At 48.4% G+C, this 16,857-nt stretch overlaps 1 long non-coding RNA gene across 2 annotated transcripts; it reads left to right on the forward strand.

Moving 5' to 3' along the window:
* The first annotated feature begins 6,144 nt into the window (after positions 1-6,144).
* LOC125644126 (uncharacterized) lies at positions 6,145-16,258 on the forward strand. Of its 2 annotated transcripts, none has more exons than XR_007358910.2 (3): positions 6,145-7,678; positions 9,102-9,244; positions 11,738-16,258. It is a non-coding gene; the product is annotated as an uncharacterized LOC125644126 (long non-coding RNA). The 2 variants fall into 2 exon arrangements; XR_012664259.1 differs by having other exon boundaries at positions 6,145-7,586.
* The last annotated feature ends 599 nt before the right edge of the window (positions 16,259-16,857 follow it).

The raw sequence follows: 16,857 nt of genomic DNA on the forward strand, positions 1-16,857 counted from the left end.
AAAAATGTCTGATCCTTAGGAACCCCAGCATAGCACAGAGCTGAAGGACATAGCAGTGTCGTTACAGGGATCAGGTGAAATATTTCTAGTTAAAGATCCATTAGAGAGAGGAGGAGGGAGGCTCTTAAGGGAGCGGTATGTCTAACAACTTCAGCTGTAAAGCCCCTCAGGCCCAGGAGCTCTGGAAGAGAGCTCAGGTTTTTTTATGGCTGTCGCTGCCCCCTGCAGAGATGATGGTCATTCAGCTCTGAGCAGGAACTGGCTTTTGTTGGTGATAGAGAGGAGCAGAGGATGCAAAGAACTTTTGTGGCAAAGATGCGGCTCAGCCACAGGTGCGGGAGGTTATTAAAAGTGGCTTCTAACCAAGGAAAGTCCCCAATTAGGATCTGAACCAAAGCCCGTTTGGGACTTCCAGAGGCTTTGGATCAGGGCCTGGAAGCTTTACTCCAGGTTATTGCATGTTCCCATGTCAGAGGCAACAAGAAAACAACTCTTAAGAATATTATTTTTGTAACTCCTGGAGTTTGTCACGTTAAAGCTGGTAGCAAGGCAGTACTGTGGGCCTGATCCAAGTTACTAAAGTGGGCTTTGGCTCAGTCCCAATGTGGATTGGAAATTCTTTCCAAAGAGGGCAGTTGCTTTCTACCAGATAATATTTATTAGGCCTCTGGTTTCAGAGGGCTGACAGGCATTTCTGTAGTAGGAGGGATCTCTTTTAAAGATAAGGCTGGCCTTGGATCTATTGACCCTCAGCAGAGCTTAAAACACATCTGGGGAAAGAGGTGGGAACAGATCTCCAGAACCACCCCAACTCCGGGATTCACTCATGCGAATGAGAGAGAAAACACAGAGGGGGCTTGTGGTTCCTCTCACTGCTACCATCCTCCTCCTGCCCTCATTCCCTCCAGTTGTCTGTTACACCCAACCCTTGTGTTTTGTCTTCAAGTAAACCATAAGGTCTTTGGGGCAGGGACCATGTCTGCCTCTGTCTGCGCAGAGCCTGCACAATGGGGAAGCTGATCCTGACTGGAGCCTGCGGAGCTGCTGCAATACAAATCGGAAGACTAAGGCTCCTTCTACAGCAATGGCGTGCCACTCCCCAGGCAGCTGGGGAGGATGGACAGAGAAGGAAGAGCCTTGCTTTGAAGACATGTAGCCTCCCAAATCCATGTGGTTAGAGGCTCAAAGGCACAGAGAATAAAGTTCAGTAAGCTAGACCAGAAACCTAGCAGACTTGTCTATTTCATTCCATCTGCAGACCTTCAGCCCCTTGAGGAGTCCTTTCATTTGCACTCAGCTAGACAAGTCCCAGCCTGCTGGCCTAGGCAGAACCCCTGAGATCCCTGCAGCCTTCGGAAGGCAATTCTCTCCTTTTTTTTTTTTTTTTAATTTCTAGGGGAATTCAGTTAATTCCAGCACTTATGAAAGAGAGCTAGAGAGTGGGTAGCTCTGCAGGCTTCCTCCACACAGCTGGACTCATGTCCTGACCTGCAGCCTCCCTGCTGCGCCAAATTGTGGTCCCTTGACAGCTCTGCCAGTTCATGCGATTCCTGGCCTGCAGTGCTGCAGGCACCCAGGAGAGCAGCCATTCTTGTAAGCAGAGATGGCTCAATGATGGGTTTGGAGAGAGGTATCCACTGGAGATTGAGATAAGGTCACCTGCTTATTTCATACCTGAGCCACTGAATCACTGTCAAAAGGTCACCATCTACCTGCTCTGTATTTGAAGTGGTGACGCAGAGGTGGGGAGAGTCCCCTGCCTCTGTTGCCAGATCCCTGGCCCCATCTGGTCCTCCATGGTGGCCTGACCCTGCCTTCCTATTATACACTCAGCCCCTTCCCACAGAGTGTAAATGTTCTGAGTACTCACAGCTCCCAGTGATATGAATAGGAACTGGGGGTGCTGCAGCCCTTTGGAAATCAGAGATGGATTTAGGGACCTCCCTTCAGGCATCTACTGCTGGAAAATTGGGCCTTTTTCCTTTTTTCTTTCCTCTTTTAAAAGTTTAACCTTTATTTAACTCCGACTAACTTTGGGTAAAGGAAGCCCATCAATTACAATTCCATAGCTCACAACAAACACCAGAAGATAAGTGATGTCTGAATTTAAGATCAGAAAACAAACCCTTTAATTTTTTTTTTTTTTAAGAAGTTTCATTCTTCTGTATACATTTTAAAGAAGCCTAAAAGGGCTCAGGGCCATTTTTTTTTCCTTTCCCCTTTCCATCTCCCCATTCAAGGCTCTGGGATCCCACTCTTCTTCAGCATTCAGCTGGGTCTGTGCCTTCTCTCTGTTTATTCAGCCACACAGTTCTGTTCCGGGCAAGCTGGGGAAGGGAATATTTTCTGTTGCTTTGTGGTGCTGTGTTTGTTCCAACTACAGTAGTCTTGGTTAAAGGGCGGTTCGGGGGCTGATACGCGATCTGCCTCCCGCGTTTGCCTGCGTGCATTCTTTTCACATGACATCTTTCCCCCATTATTTTGTATCTGAGCGCGTTGGGGCTATGCCAGGACATTTTCTTCCCTTTTTTTTACTCACTGCACCCTGATTGTCTGAACAGCAGAATCAATCAAACTCCAACATGAAAACATGGGGTGGGTTGGGGGAGGGGAAAGAAGACTGTTGGAAAAGAGTGGTGTTAAAATAAATTGACCCTTTAATCTAGAGGTCATCAGCAACCCCTTGCATCGCTCCCCAGATGAAAAATCACATCTGTGGGGTTAGATCGGCAAACTGCAGTCTAGTGTCAAAGGTTGGTTAGATTTATGGGTTTTAATATTTGCACTATTGATTGCCAGGCTGTCTCAGGGGTTGTTGCAACAAGCACAATTACTGCACTTTTGACAGAGGTAGTGATTTTGAAGATGTCAGAGTGGTGGAGAGGAGGAGGGTAGTCCTGGGAAAGAGGTTTAGAAGCAATAATAAACTGTGGCACACCGCATCTGGAATTCTTTCCCCCTTTCCATTCTCTAGCTTTCTCTCCTACCCTTTCTCCCATCCCCATAGCTTGGCCTCATGCAGATTGGACATAATACATGAATCATGACCTGAAGTGCCCATGTAAGTCCAGTCCTGCCCCAACTCCTTCTTCCTATCAGCCTGGGGACGCACCTCAGTAAAACAGGTCAGGTCTGCTGTTGCCATCTTGGACCTTTCATGAGTGGGTGTATCAGATCTCACACACTCACGCACGCACACCCCCAACCAACCAACCAGCAAATATCTCCAAAGGCTGGTGGTGAAATTACTACAGAGAATTCTTTCCCAGGTGTCTGGCTGGTGGGTCTTGCCCATGTGCTCAAAGTCTAACTGATTGCCATATTTGGGGTCAGGAAGGAATTTCTCCCAGGTCAGATTGGCAGAGACCCCGGGGGTTTCACATTCCTCTGCAGCATTAGGCACGGGTCACTTGCTGGTTTGAACTAGAGCAAATGGTGGATTCTCTGAAACTTGAGGTCTTTAAATCATGGTTTGAGGACTTCTGTAACTCAGCCAGAGGTTAGGGGTCTATTACAGGAGTGGGTGGGTGAAGTTCTGTGGCCTGCGATGTGCAGAAGTTCAGACTAGATGATGATGGTCCCATTTGGCCTTAAATTCTATGAGTATCAGAAATAAGGTTAGAGACCACTTGATTCTAGGATCGTATTTCTCCCATCACAACATACAGGTAACTTCCACTGGGAGTGAATTCAATGGGATTTACTCATGACTCCAGTCTTCAGAGGTGAAAGGTGAACTTCCATTTCTGGACATGCATTGTGCTAATAGTTACTAGATTTAGTTACAAGTTTCCCTCCAGCAGTGCCCTCTGTGCATTGGCAGAGGTTTGTGTAAATGCTTGTATTAGCTCAGTGTTTACGACAGGCTGAATCTCTTTTGTGTCTCTGCTACACTAGCTTTTAACATCAAGAAGCTCCTAAAATAGCACAAGAGGTTGGGTTTTCTACAATGATTTCAGCAAAAATTTGGTAACGGGAGCCTCTTCTGGGTTCAGATTCCAGCCAAAGCACTGGTTGAGCCTGTAGCTTTGAAGGAGAAAAGTGTCTCTCGTGCAGTTGGAGAACAGACCCAAAAGCAAGAACCTTGCTGGAATTCCCTCAATTGGCTGAGCTGAGCTTCCCTTAGGAAATAAAAGGCAAACCAAGCACACACACTTGTCATCTGAAATGTGCTGATATGTGAAGAGCATTGGGCAGAGGGAGTGTCTGTGGCTGCACAATAAAAACCCCTGCAGCTGATGGGGGGGTGGGGAGGAGACCTGGCCTGCCTGTATTGGCAGGAAATGTGATGGGTGAGAGGGATCAGGGAAATGGGGGAAGTTTGGGGCTCCAACACTCCATGGAAAGGAAAGGATGGAACACCAGGAGTCTGTGGGAACTGACCGGTGATGGTGCCATTTGTAAGTCCTGAGCCCAGCATGGGCACATGGGGATCCCAAAGCAGGGGGCGTGTTGTGCCCCACCCCTTCTCCATGCCTCTCTGATCTCCAGTGCCCAACTTCAGTACAAAGTGACGAACTGGCTTTGGTTTTGTCCTCCATTTAGGCTGTCATTGTCAAGTCCCTGGACTGACTAGTCACGGCAGGGAGTGAACCACCATCTTCTCACAACGCAGGAGCTCCTAGCCAGGCTCCCTGTCACCGGGAGGCACTCAGCCAGCTTGGAGCTGCCCCTAGGGTTTTACTTCACAGTATTTTTCTTTTCTTCTTCCTCTTATATAAATCGTCTCTGCAGTCGGGCTAAGGCAGAATCCCAGATGCTGAGAGGGTTTGGGATGGTCGTGCCTTTAACCTGAATTCTCTCTTGGCTTCTTTGAATGGGACAGTGGAGACTTTTTCATCCACTTCCCAAAGAGTTTGTGGGATGACTCCTTTAGGGACTAAAATCCTTGTGTCCATCTCTTCCAAAACCAATGGATGAAATTTTGTCCATTGATATTCCAACCCCTAATGATAAATGGCTGTCCCTCTCATTGAGAGACCTGTCATAGAATTCTGGACAGAGGGATGGTCATCGTGAACCAGTGGTCCATCTATCCCCAGGAGTGGCCAGCACCAGATGCATCAGAGGAAGGTGCAAGAAAGCTCACAGGAGGCTGTTACGGGATAGTCTCCTCCTGGCCCCTGGTAGTTAGAGGTTGGCTTGTGCCCTGAAGCATGTCGGTTTTATCCCTTCCATGGTTCGTGGGTTTTGAAGGATTTTTTTTAATCTTTGGTTTTCTACTGCTGGCTGTTCTCACAAAAAAGCTGAGGGTTCTCTTTAGCCTATTGCAAATTCTTTGTGGGAAGCGAGATTCTTGCCAATGCCATTTAAGAAGGACAGTGAAAAATGGAGAGACTCCACCAACCATGTGAATGTGGAGTTATGCGCAGAATACAGTGTCTCAAGGTTGTCACTGTACACTAACCTGTAACTCTGGCTGGAGAGATACTATGCTGACTGTGCCACATACCTACTTTTAGCTCACAAATAGCATCAAGAACAACTTTTTGAGTTGTCTGACTCCCTTCCTCTCTTTCTGTCTTTGGGGCTCTATTCTGCTGCTCATCATCGTAGTATCAGAATGCCTCCCTGTGCTAGGGCTTGTCTTCATGGACAGTGCTACAGCGACACAGCTGCTCCCCAAGAGGCAGTAGTTATGCTGACGGGAGAAGCCCTCCCGTTGACATAGTGCTGTCTACATGGCGGGAGGAGGTCACTCCGAGGTATGGATTTTTGACACCCCTGAGCGACATAGTTATACCAGTATAGGTCTGTGGTGGAGACTTGGCCTTGGGTTGGCAACAGCGAAGTCCCTGGGGGAATTCATGGCCTCTCCTGCTCTTTTCTTGGGTCTCTGCTTGTGCGGGGCTGGGGAAGTGGGTGAAGCAGGGAAGTTGTTGCAGTGAATGTCTTTTTTTTTTTCTCTTGCTTTTGTACCTTGGATGGAAGCTGCTGCTTCACCCCCCAAGGGTGTTTTGTTTTCCTTATTACTAGAGTATTGTGAACGGGAGCTGAACACACTTGAAGTCAAGGAAGGTTTGGAGCCAGGGTTTGGATTCTGGCCCATCTCTTAATGAATTAAGGCTAAGGCCCAGAACCACAAAGGTATATAGATGTCTAACTTCCACTGATTTCAGTGAAAGTTAGGCACCTAAATACCTTTGAGGGTCTGGGCTTAAGTCTCTCTGGAGCTACAACCTGTATTTTCCTCCTTAGCCTTTGTGTCCCAAGGCAGGCATGGTTGTAGTGAGGAGTGGTGAATGACCAGGGAATCTATCCAAATCCCCTTTGAAACACAAAGGCTTTCTAATAACTGAGGAAGAAGGCAAAGAAACGTATACCAAGGGCGCGTCACCTGGGGAAGTTTATACTTAGCTTCTCAGAAATATGCTGAGTGTCGTGGGAGTATAGCAGTGTGTGCAGCCCGGCTCATTGAGGATGGGGGAGGGCAGGGTTCAGGAAATCATTCCCCTCTCCCCGGCCCCAGGGAACATTTTGAAAATGGCTGTAGGGCTCCAAAGGCAAAGACAGTGCTCTGGAGAAGGACTTGGATGAGGCTGCTAGAGAAGCCATCTGTGGCAGGGGTCATGTAGGGTCATTGAGTAGGGGTGACTCTTTCCGAGGCTGAGAGCTCACCTCAGCCCTCCCTTCAGTTTGCAGCTGGGATTTCTCCAGCTTGTCACCGTCAACCAGATACTGTGTGTTCCTTAGGACCCAGCGTGGGTCCAAGATGTATCTAGCAGTTGAGTGGCCAGAATAGTCAAAGTGTGGATTAGGTAGTGTGATGGGTGACAAAGGCCATCAGGACCGAGAAGAGCCATCATGGTCTTAAATCCCCTGTGCCAACGTTTCACTAAAAAGGGGCGTTTGGACCCAGAGGAATCCTCTGAGGTGCTCTAGGGAGGAGGGCAGGGCATCTGGATCCAGTTTACTGGGGAATCTATTGAACGGCCGTACTGGGTTTGGGGAGTTTGCCTTCCATGCCTCGCAGGGAGAAGCTGTAAAATGTAGGTCCTTTTGTTGATGTTGTGTTATTACCCTGGTGAACTGAGGGCTTTATTTCTGCACTGGCTTGTCAATTAAGGTACCAGGCTTCAGGCTGCAAAGAGTTTCCCCGTCTTGACCCCAAACCTTTCTGTGCATCTCAGACCTCCCACACTTGAGTGCAAACTTGGTGAGATGCTCAGAACTGTCTTTCCCCTGGGTTGGAAGTAGAATCGAACCCCGTAACCTACTTTGTCTGGGTGTAGGTGACTGTATTTTTACAGCTCCAATGCTTATACCATCAGATAGGCTTTTAAGCCGCCTAAAACCTCTTTCACTCCTGCCCTTGACTGTGCCTCCACTTGGTACAAAAATGGTTTCAAAGTTTTTAAAACAATCTCTTTCTGTGTGCTCGCTTCTTCCCATTTGAAACCCAGGTCTGTGCTTCCCTTTCTTTGCTGAAGGAACTTAGGAAGATCTTAGGAAGACTCTGCTAGTGATGGCCTATGAGAATATAACCTGAGCTACAGCTCGCCTACCATTTGGCTTTGCCAAGCTCCTCCAGCACAGCAAGCGAATCGAGGACCTGATCATTCTAACTGTGACAAGCAGGGGTGAAAGTAAGTCGAGTGATTTACTGGTACGCTGCAGCCAGCTCTGGCCCCACGAAGGGACAGGGCTGAGGGGGGTCAGAGCCAGCCCACCCTGTAAGGTAAGTGCTCGCCCCCTTCTCCTTCTCCTCCTCCTCTTCCTCCCCAACCGGGGTAGTGTAGCAGCCAGGGGCTCCGGGGGCTATTTAAACGGCCCGGGGCTCCCCTTCTACTGCCCCAGTCCTTTAATTAGCTGCCGGAGCCCTGGGGAACCGACGGGGCTCCAGCAGCTATCTAAAGGACCGGGGCGGCAGAGGCAGCTGAAACCCCAGGCCCTTTAAATTGCCCCCTGGGGAAGCCGGGCTGCCCCAGTACGGTGCACTGGCTCTTGCCAGTACGCCGTACCAGGATGTACCGGCTTACTTTCACCTCTGGTGAGAAGCAAGCCGGCAAGAATGCGGCTTAAAACTCTGATGTGACCCTTGTACGTCGCACAGAAGCAGGAGAGGGTAGCAACGTTTATTTTTTCGCCTTTGCTGGCCACCCTTGAGTAAAGATTTGTCAGCGACTTCTGTTCAGAAAACAGCCTTTTTTGTTCACTTTTCTTGGATTTAACAAGGCTTCCAAATTCGTGCATCGCCAACTCCTCGCTGAAGCTGCCAGGAAATGCAGCCAGAAACAAGTATGTGCTGATTCTACCCACAGCAAAACTCTCTCTTTTTTTAGTTGGAAGAGGTTTTAAGTTGCCACCCATAAGCGCTTCTGTTATTTTTTGATCTTGCTGGTATTCAGTCCTATCGGGTGCTGAGTGCTCCGGCCCCGTCTAGCACAGCATGTAAGCGCATGCTTAACTTTAAGCACGTGCGAAGCCCTATTGATGTCCATGGGCTATAAGTGCTTTTCTGGGTTGGAGCTGGAGTGCACAGGTCCTTGCAGGATCAAACCCGTAGTGACTGATTCACTCTGAGTGTAAATTCTTTGCCTCCTTCCCTGGATTATTCAGAGACGTTTCTGGCCACCTATCACTGTACCATTTTAAGCCCTAAGATGGGGTCACGTGCTCTGCCCGCAGCTAAACTCTCTCCTGCTAGGAATGACTCTTCATTGTAGTAGAATCCCTTCTTGCAAGAGGCATGAATCATAGTTTTAGAATGAGACCCGAGCAAGGGGTCAGGCATGGTTGCACTGCCCCGGCGCAGCCCAGGAGGGAGCCCTGACTTGCTGTGTTTCTCCTGGTCTCCCCACAGCAACAGGGAGAGAGTAACTGGTGCTGGATCTATAGTCTCAGCTACACGTGCTGGGGTGGAGCCACTTTCTGCACCTTCCGCGCGTTTGCAGGGGGCCAAGGGGGAAGTGCAGGATTTCCAGCACCAGCTTCCCCTTCAGTGCTGCTCCCCCGACGCAGGAACCCCCTTGTGTGCCCAATGGCACTGCCATAGCCAAGCTACAACTTTGCCCAGGATTAGAGTGTTAATACTGGGCGTGTTACTGGGCCCTCCTACACGTGCCCATGTAATGGTGAGGGCTGCTCCTCGTTCCTTCCAGCTCTCTGCAGTAGGAGCGCCTCGAGTGCGCTGCTGTGTGTGTGTGAGTCCGTCCATCCTCCGGGAGATCTACTCTACTGCCTGCTGAAGTACTAAGGGAGAGCTGCTCAGGATGCACCAAGGCAAACGCAGTCAGGGAGCGTGGTAGGTAGTAGTGCGTGGCTGTGTTGTGAAAATGTTGCCGGGTAGACCCAGCTCAGCCATGTTTGTTTCAGCTGGGTCAGGGGAGTGTCATGTATTGGTTACAAAAAGGCGTGTAACATGGGGAAGGGCCTTAATCTCTATTTTGCTTGGCCTTGGGCCTGAGCCATGTGTTAACCTTGATGCTTCCACCCTGCAAAAGCCCTTGGCTGTGGCATAGAGGCACCATTCATGTTCCTGAACTGTCGGCTTTTCAGGGACTGCCTCTTTATTATAAGTATATGGTGTCTAGCATCATGGGGCCCTGATCCAGGACTGGGGCCCCCAAGTGCTCCTGCAACAAAAGTAATAAATAATAACATTCAAGGCAAGGTCCCCCAGCAGATCTCTCTGCCCCCCACATGGTAGGAATTGCAATATAGATAGGGCCTCAGTGGAGATCAAATGTATGGGGGAGGAAGAGCAACCGAAGATTAGGAACTGGGCCAATTGTTTAGCCCTCTCCTTGTAACTACTGGGAAATGAGGAGGCTGAAGGCTTATTGCTGATGAATGCAAAGTAGCAATTTCTAATCATCTGCCTCGGAAGAGTCAAGTACAAGCAAATATTAGGGTTGTGTATATTGCTCGTATGTAAACATATATGCTAATTAGGTGCAGCCTTTGGGCTGCTGTCAAGTTGCCAGGGCCACTCTGTGTTCCTCTGATTTAGGGAGTGCTTGCAGTATTTCCCTCTCCCCTTCAATTAGACCAAACCCAAATGCTGGCTGGAGTCGTATTTGTAAATTTCAGTTTCTACTGGAGCTGCAGAAGCTGTGACTGTGGCTTTGTAACAACCGCTCTGAAAACAGACTCCCTAAACTTTAATCGGCCGCCCTCCCAATAACCCCCTTGCTGTCCCCGAGAATTGAAGCACGTTTTCTTTATCTGCTCCTAAGCAGGATTTATTATCCCCAGGACTTCCTGTGCTTTCTTTCAACATGCTCCATTTCTTTTCGAGAACAATAAATCAAAACTGTTTGTTTCATTTTCCTGCCATGGCCTCTCTCTGCAGTAATTGCACTCGTGTAACAGCACTGGGACAGCCTGGCTCTCTGCAGAGCTTCAGTCTGCTGCACGTGGGGAATCTCTCCCTGTCTGTGTTGAAGGTGGGCGGGGGGCAGGGAGGAGTGAAAAATTCAACCCTCCCCCCCCCCGACCCCTAACCAATTTTCCATCCAAATGGATCCCTTGTTTACCATTGAAATAAACCTGAGTCAAGTATGGAAATTTCAGCAGATCTCACCTAGGGGTTGCCACCCCATGAAAACCCAGTTGGGTGGCAACCCCTAGGTGAGATCTGCTGAACTTTGACCAGATCCTGGATGTCTTGGTTGGGGATTTAAGGAACCTCTAAGGCCCATAAAGGGCGTGCAGTGGACACAGACTGGAACCACTCCTCTGCAAACGAGTGCCCTGCACTGGCTGGCTGGATCAATGAACCCCGGGGTGTGGGCTTTGCCAGCCAAAACCCAACCACGGACAGTTAACCAAACAGCCCTGGCCTGGCCTCTGTAAAAAGGAGCTACAAAAGGAAACAGGGGAAAACATGCGAAGTGTCACTTTCTGAACACTGTTCTGATTTACAAACACTCCGTGTGCTCTGAGCAGCCAGAATGAGCCCAGCTTTTTTTGGGGAATGGGGGGATTCTTTCTTTTGAAACGGAGGAGCCATTTAAATGTCTTTCAATGTCAAGAGAAAGTGAGACCCTGTACAGAATACACTGGGATAGGGTCCTTGCTGCGTGGAACTTGGTTTAAACAAGACGGCACAATTGACGCAAATGGCTCTTCGGCCAAAGGGAGGTGATTCAGGTTACTTGGTGCCATAAGTTTGTAGAGAGTTTGTCTCTCTTTCTAGAGAGCTGGCCCCTGCCCCAAGGAGCCTGCAGGCCAAGTGATCTGAATGTAGCTGAGTTAATGTTGGTGGGAGAAGGGTGGATTTGTGTGACGAGCCCATGGCAACCTTGCAGCAGCTGGGCTGAGGGGGAACTCCCAAAGCCAGAGGAAGCATGAAAGGAAGAAGGAGGATCCAGAGGGTATGGTGAAGCAGGAAGAGGGCAGGGAGGGGAACTGGGAAGAAATGGGAGCAAGGATGTATAAATGAGGCCAGGTCTACACTACACACTTTGGGATAGCAATGTCTCTCGGGTGTGAAAAATCCCACCCCGAGCGACATAGTTATTACGCCGACGTGATAGATGGAGTCTTCACCAGAATTGCTACAGTGGTGCAGCTGCATCAGGGCACCTGCTCCAATGCAAGTTTGTAGTGTAGACCTGCTCTGTGCTGGCCTGCGCATGACCGTGAAGGAGTTGTCTGCTGATCTGCTGAGTGATCTGCTCTTATTATGCTCAGGAAAACCCACTCGTGACTCATGGAAAATACTTCATGGGTAGAGACAACTCTGTCTGTCAAATTTTCCATCTTTTGTCCTTTATAATTTTTTTTCTTCTAGGGATGTTAGAATGAAAACGTCCAGGATCCTTGACCTCCAGAGCCTATTTACTCATTCTCTACCTCAAGGCATTGCTCTGTCTGGAATGTTTGCTATGGAAATTATGATGCCACTAATGGAGGATTACACTTTTGGGTGGGGAATGAGCTGACTGGATTTTTAGAGGCTGTTTCTGAATTCAGCCCTGAAACTGCAGAGGGAATCTGGCATGTTTCCGTCTTGCCCGTGCAGCTTTTCATACCCGCGTATCAGCATGTACAAAACCTTGCACTATGCGTACACAAGTGTATTGGTGGACGTGTGCCCGGCTGTGGTTTGTATGGGCTAGGGTGAGCGTTCACAGGAACCCAAGCATGGCTATGCAAAACCAGAGTGCAAAATTGCATTTGCAATTCTAGCGGCTCAAAAGAGGCCCCTTTGGAAATATTACTCAGACCAATGCGCTGTTAGCCTGTTTTCATGAAAATATCCCTGCTAACATAAATGAGTGGAAAAAAATATAGAACATATGGTCTAGATGCATCTCAACAGAATGTTTTTTCCAAGCTTCCCATGAGTAGGCCTGCCCTGTGTTTTGAAATACGTTGTGTTGCCAAACTGCCATCCAAAAATTAGAGATGGGTCAGAACCGAAGCTCTGGATCTCAGCAGCCTGGAGCTTTAGGGAAGCTTGAATCTGAAATTCCTGATTGCCCCCGATCTCTGCAGTGGGCTAAATCAGACCCCCGAGTTTGCATAGTCTCAGATTTCAGAGCAGTTTGGATCCAGATCTGAATTCTGCAGCTAGGGCTCATCTGTACTGGAAAATACAGAAAACGCTGAAAGACTTTCTTCGTTGCTACAGGGAGCTGCTGAATTCTGCCCAGGGGAGTTCAGCCGCTGTGCACATGGAACATCAGGATGAATGGACAGTTTTGGGTTCTTTAAGCAACTGGTCTGGGGGAAGCGTCCGTCTGTAAGAAGCCCTTCCTTCCCAGTTCTCCTGTTTGATTTCCATGTGCCCTTCTCCTGCCCTAATTTTGCATCTTCTAATGGTAGGAGGTGTCTCCAACTCTGCAGCTGATACTTACTGTGACTCCTATTCAGACTGTTTTTTTTTTTTTTTTTTTTAGCTTCTCATGTTCCTTGTGATGAGATACCACCCCACCCCCCCGGCCGGGGTGCAGCCTGGGACTGTGGGACACGCCCCCTTAATTTCCCAGCCTGGGCTGTCTCTCACAATGCCTTGCTAGTGACCAGCAGCAAACCCCTCCAGGGGCTGTTTTCACTCAGCACAACTGCATATGGAGCCTCACACCCAGCTAGATTGCATGAATGCTCCCAGAGCCACTCGTGAATCACCCAGAGAAAGGCACCAGAGCCAAACCGTCCCAGCATTGTACCCCAGGAATACACTGTCTTGCTCTGCTTCAGACGAGCCGTGCAAACTGCTTTATGGGTTCACCACTTCATCACTGGAAAGTAGATATACACCAGCCTTTGCTAAATCTGAGCAGATTTGCCACACACACCAAGCAAACTCGCTGGTAAAGATAAACAGTTAAACAAGTTAATGGACTACAAACAATAGATGTTAAGTGATAGGCAAAAAGTCAGGTAGTTACCAAAATAAAATATAAGCACGCAGTCTAAACTCTCAACCCTTTCAGGCTGAGCAACAACTAGACTCAGCAGGTTTTCTCACCCCACTGGATATTGCAGTTCATAGTACGCAGATGTCACCCTTGAAATCTGGGCCAGTCTCCTCTGCTGGAGTCTTCAGAGTGTCCTTGTTGCTTGCAGCGTAGGTGGATGAAGGGAAAAGGCCAAGCATGTGGCCACTGTCTGTTTTATGCTTGGAAAACACAGGTCCAAGCACGTCTGGGTGCATTGTTGAGTCTCCAGCAAGGTTGAGAAATTCCCCTGGTGTGGCCTCATGCAGGTGTGTCATTGCGTCATAGTTCCCTTGCTGGACAATGGTTGTTGATGGGTTGATTGACACTCTGCCTGGGTGTTGCCTACTTTCCTTGCTGTTGCCTCAGGGGAGCTAATATCTAGCTATTCCCCAACGTGCAGCATGTTTTAATGACCACCATACAACACAATTCTTGTAACTTCATATGCATTAATGATATATATATATAAAGTCAGAGAAATGACTTTCAGCAGATCAGACCCTTTCCCCTGATACCTTACAAGGCATGCTTTATATGTAAGATCACGATTATATGAAAATGTAGAATATCGGGGTTCCAGGATGCTCCCCCAAGGAATAGAATGTCAGATTCCTAATGTCCAGAAACTCTCCTGAGCCTTCAGAGCTCTTGGTTTGTTTTGAGACTTCCAAGTTTAGCTGATGCTACTCAGGAGTCCGTGTCAGGAGTGACCCCTAGTTTGTCTCCTATTCTGCTCATGGGGCAGGTTCCTGTGTTTGGCTGGGGAATCCCACCATTGCAGTGCTAAGTTAGAACCCTCTGAAAATGGCACCGGGTTTTGTGGCTGTTGGAGGGACAGGGAAAGGAGAAGGAACTGGTAACATCAGGGTCCCATTTCCTTCCGGACTCTCATTTTATTTTCCCTTGTGAGGCACTTGGGAGATTCATTGTGGGCCAGTTTGCATGCAGAATCCCTGGGACAATCTGAACCTCTTGCATGATAACACCATCTATGGTCAAAGTTTGCCTGCTGGGACTGGAAAGGCAAATGCCAAGACTACGATTAAAATGTCTAATTCTAGAGGCTCACTGAGACTGCTTTATATTTAATTGCCCTGGTTTTTCTTGGGATCATTTTCAGATAAGTACCAATCATCTTCCCTTCTCTTCCCCCCCAACCCCCACCATTTTCCACTAAATTTTATCTTGTCATTTCTTCCCCCACTCCCCCCGCCGTCCTCTCACTGGTTTTTTGGAATGACGCCTTTATGGCTTAGTTTGGAAGGGAGGATGGAAAGTTATTTTCAACCCCCAAATTAGAAACAGAATTAGATTTTGTGTTGCATTTTGGAAGAGCCCTCACCGAGGAGGAGCAAGCATTATAAAAAAAGAAGAAAAAAAAAGTCTATCTTGACTCCTGAGACCTCTGTAAGGGATCTGATCCTGGGAAGTGCCTAGCACCCATAAACTTACTGGCATCTGTGCTGAGAATGTTTCCAGGGAGTGCCTGGCACCTGGAGGAATTGAGCCCTACCTGACCTCTGAGCGCTTTCCCTCTCCCTGCCGCAAATGAAAGTGCCTGCAACAGAGCCCCAAAGCTCTCCCACTCTCCTGAAGCTGTAAGCTCATCACTGTAGCAACCATCACTGCTACAAATTGAAATGAGGAGACAGGCACTCCTGCAGGCGGCAACCCTCTTCTGTCATTTACAAACATGCCATCATTAGGGGGGTGAGCCAATTAAAGCAATTAAGAAGCTTCAAGGCAAGCGACCACTATTTCATTCCAGCACCACAGACTGCTTTGCCATAGAGCTCCGAGCACTGATGTCCTGCTTTTGATGGATGTATGTGTGCGCGCGTGGAGGTGCATTTTGGTCCTGTAGGGTGACACAGCCTGGATTATTGATTATTTGACTGGATTATTCAGTGGGCAGAGAGAGAAGGAACAGAAGTGATCTCGGCCAAATAGGAACCTGTCCACATATATTTGACAGTGTTGTGTTGGATGAAAATGGGTTGGCTGTAGAAGTTTTGTTTGCAACATCTTTCTGTTTCCAAAAAAACTTGAAACAGTAGGGGAGGAGGGAAAGGAAATGCTGGGGAGCGGGTTGGTTTTGTGTTTGAAGAAGTCCAGGCATGAAAAGAACTTCCGTTTGAAATGGAATTTTTCAAAACGCAACAATTTTATTTTCCACTTCAATTTATTTAATTAAAAGTGAGAAATTTCAAATGAAATGAAAACTGTGTATTTTCTCTCAATCTTTCATGGTAAAAATCAACCCCGTTTCAACTAGCTCTGCTTCCAAATGTCACTTTCCCCTTGCACCCTTTCAGCAGCAGACAGGATCCGCAGAGATGCTGGAAAGGCAGAGAGGACCGTAGAAACAGCAGCCCTACAAGAGCTCTTGTGCAACAGCGCTTCTCCTTCTCCGCGTGTCTGCACGCCTCGGAGCCTGAGCCGCAGCAACCAAGGTGTGGCGCCCTGATGGCTGCTGCAAAGGAGCTGTGCAATAGCTTCCATTCCAGTGCCGCACTGACACCGTTAAAGCTGCTCCTTTTGGGCTGTGGGCCATTTCAGTCTCTTGGCCACGTCTCTCAATCCCTTCCCTCAGTCGGACAGCCACGGTGCCTGCTCAAAAGGCCTGTGTTCTTTTGGGCAACTCCTTCCACTCCTGGGTCTCAAACCCTGGCTCTGAATGGTGAGCAGATGATCCTGGGCAACTTTTCATCTGGCACATTGCTTTCTGCCTTCAAACACACACGTGCCTTCCTCCTGGAGGTCGGGTGCCATTTGCTCTTCTGATCTGGTAAGGCCGTGAGCAACCTTGAGATTCTACTTGGCCAAGATGGCCATAGAAGAAACACCGCTTCAGACAACGTGTGTCCTCCAACAAACAAAGGGGTGGAAGCTTTGCTCATGTGAGCCATGAGAAAAAATGATTCTGTTGGAGGAGGGGATTGCAGTTCAGATCCACACCTTATTCCCTGTATGGGCGTTTAGTTGTGGTGGCATTGCTAATACTTGCTCTCTGAACAGCTACAATGCCGCCTTTCCTGTAGCATGACCACCCATCCTGTCTGTTAATAGATGTCCCTTATGTAGTGCTTACCAACCCATTATCTGTACCCAATAAGGAGTGGCCAGGGAGTGTTGATTCAGATTATAAAGTCTGTTTCTAAGCTACTGTATAACGGTCAGAGGCTGATAAAATTGTAGCTGTGTGTGTAGGGGTGTCTCATTAGGAAAAAAACGGGTCTCATTTTCCTGCAGATACGTTCCAGATGGTCACTCTACTGCCTTGCTCGCCCTAAGCAGTACACTTTGTATATTGACTGTATTTGCAGCTCCCAGCAGCGTTCTCCCTACTCCATCCAGGTCTCCACTACAGACCTATACCAGTATGACTTCTTCACTCGGAGGTGAAACCCCTGAGCAACACCGTCATACCTACCTAACCCCCCGTGTAGACAGTGCTATGCTGACA

This window comes from Caretta caretta, chromosome 10 (genome assembly GCF_965140235.1).
Source record: "Caretta caretta isolate rCarCar2 chromosome 10, rCarCar1.hap1, whole genome shotgun sequence".
NCBI lineage: Eukaryota > Metazoa > Chordata > Testudines > Cheloniidae > Caretta > Caretta caretta.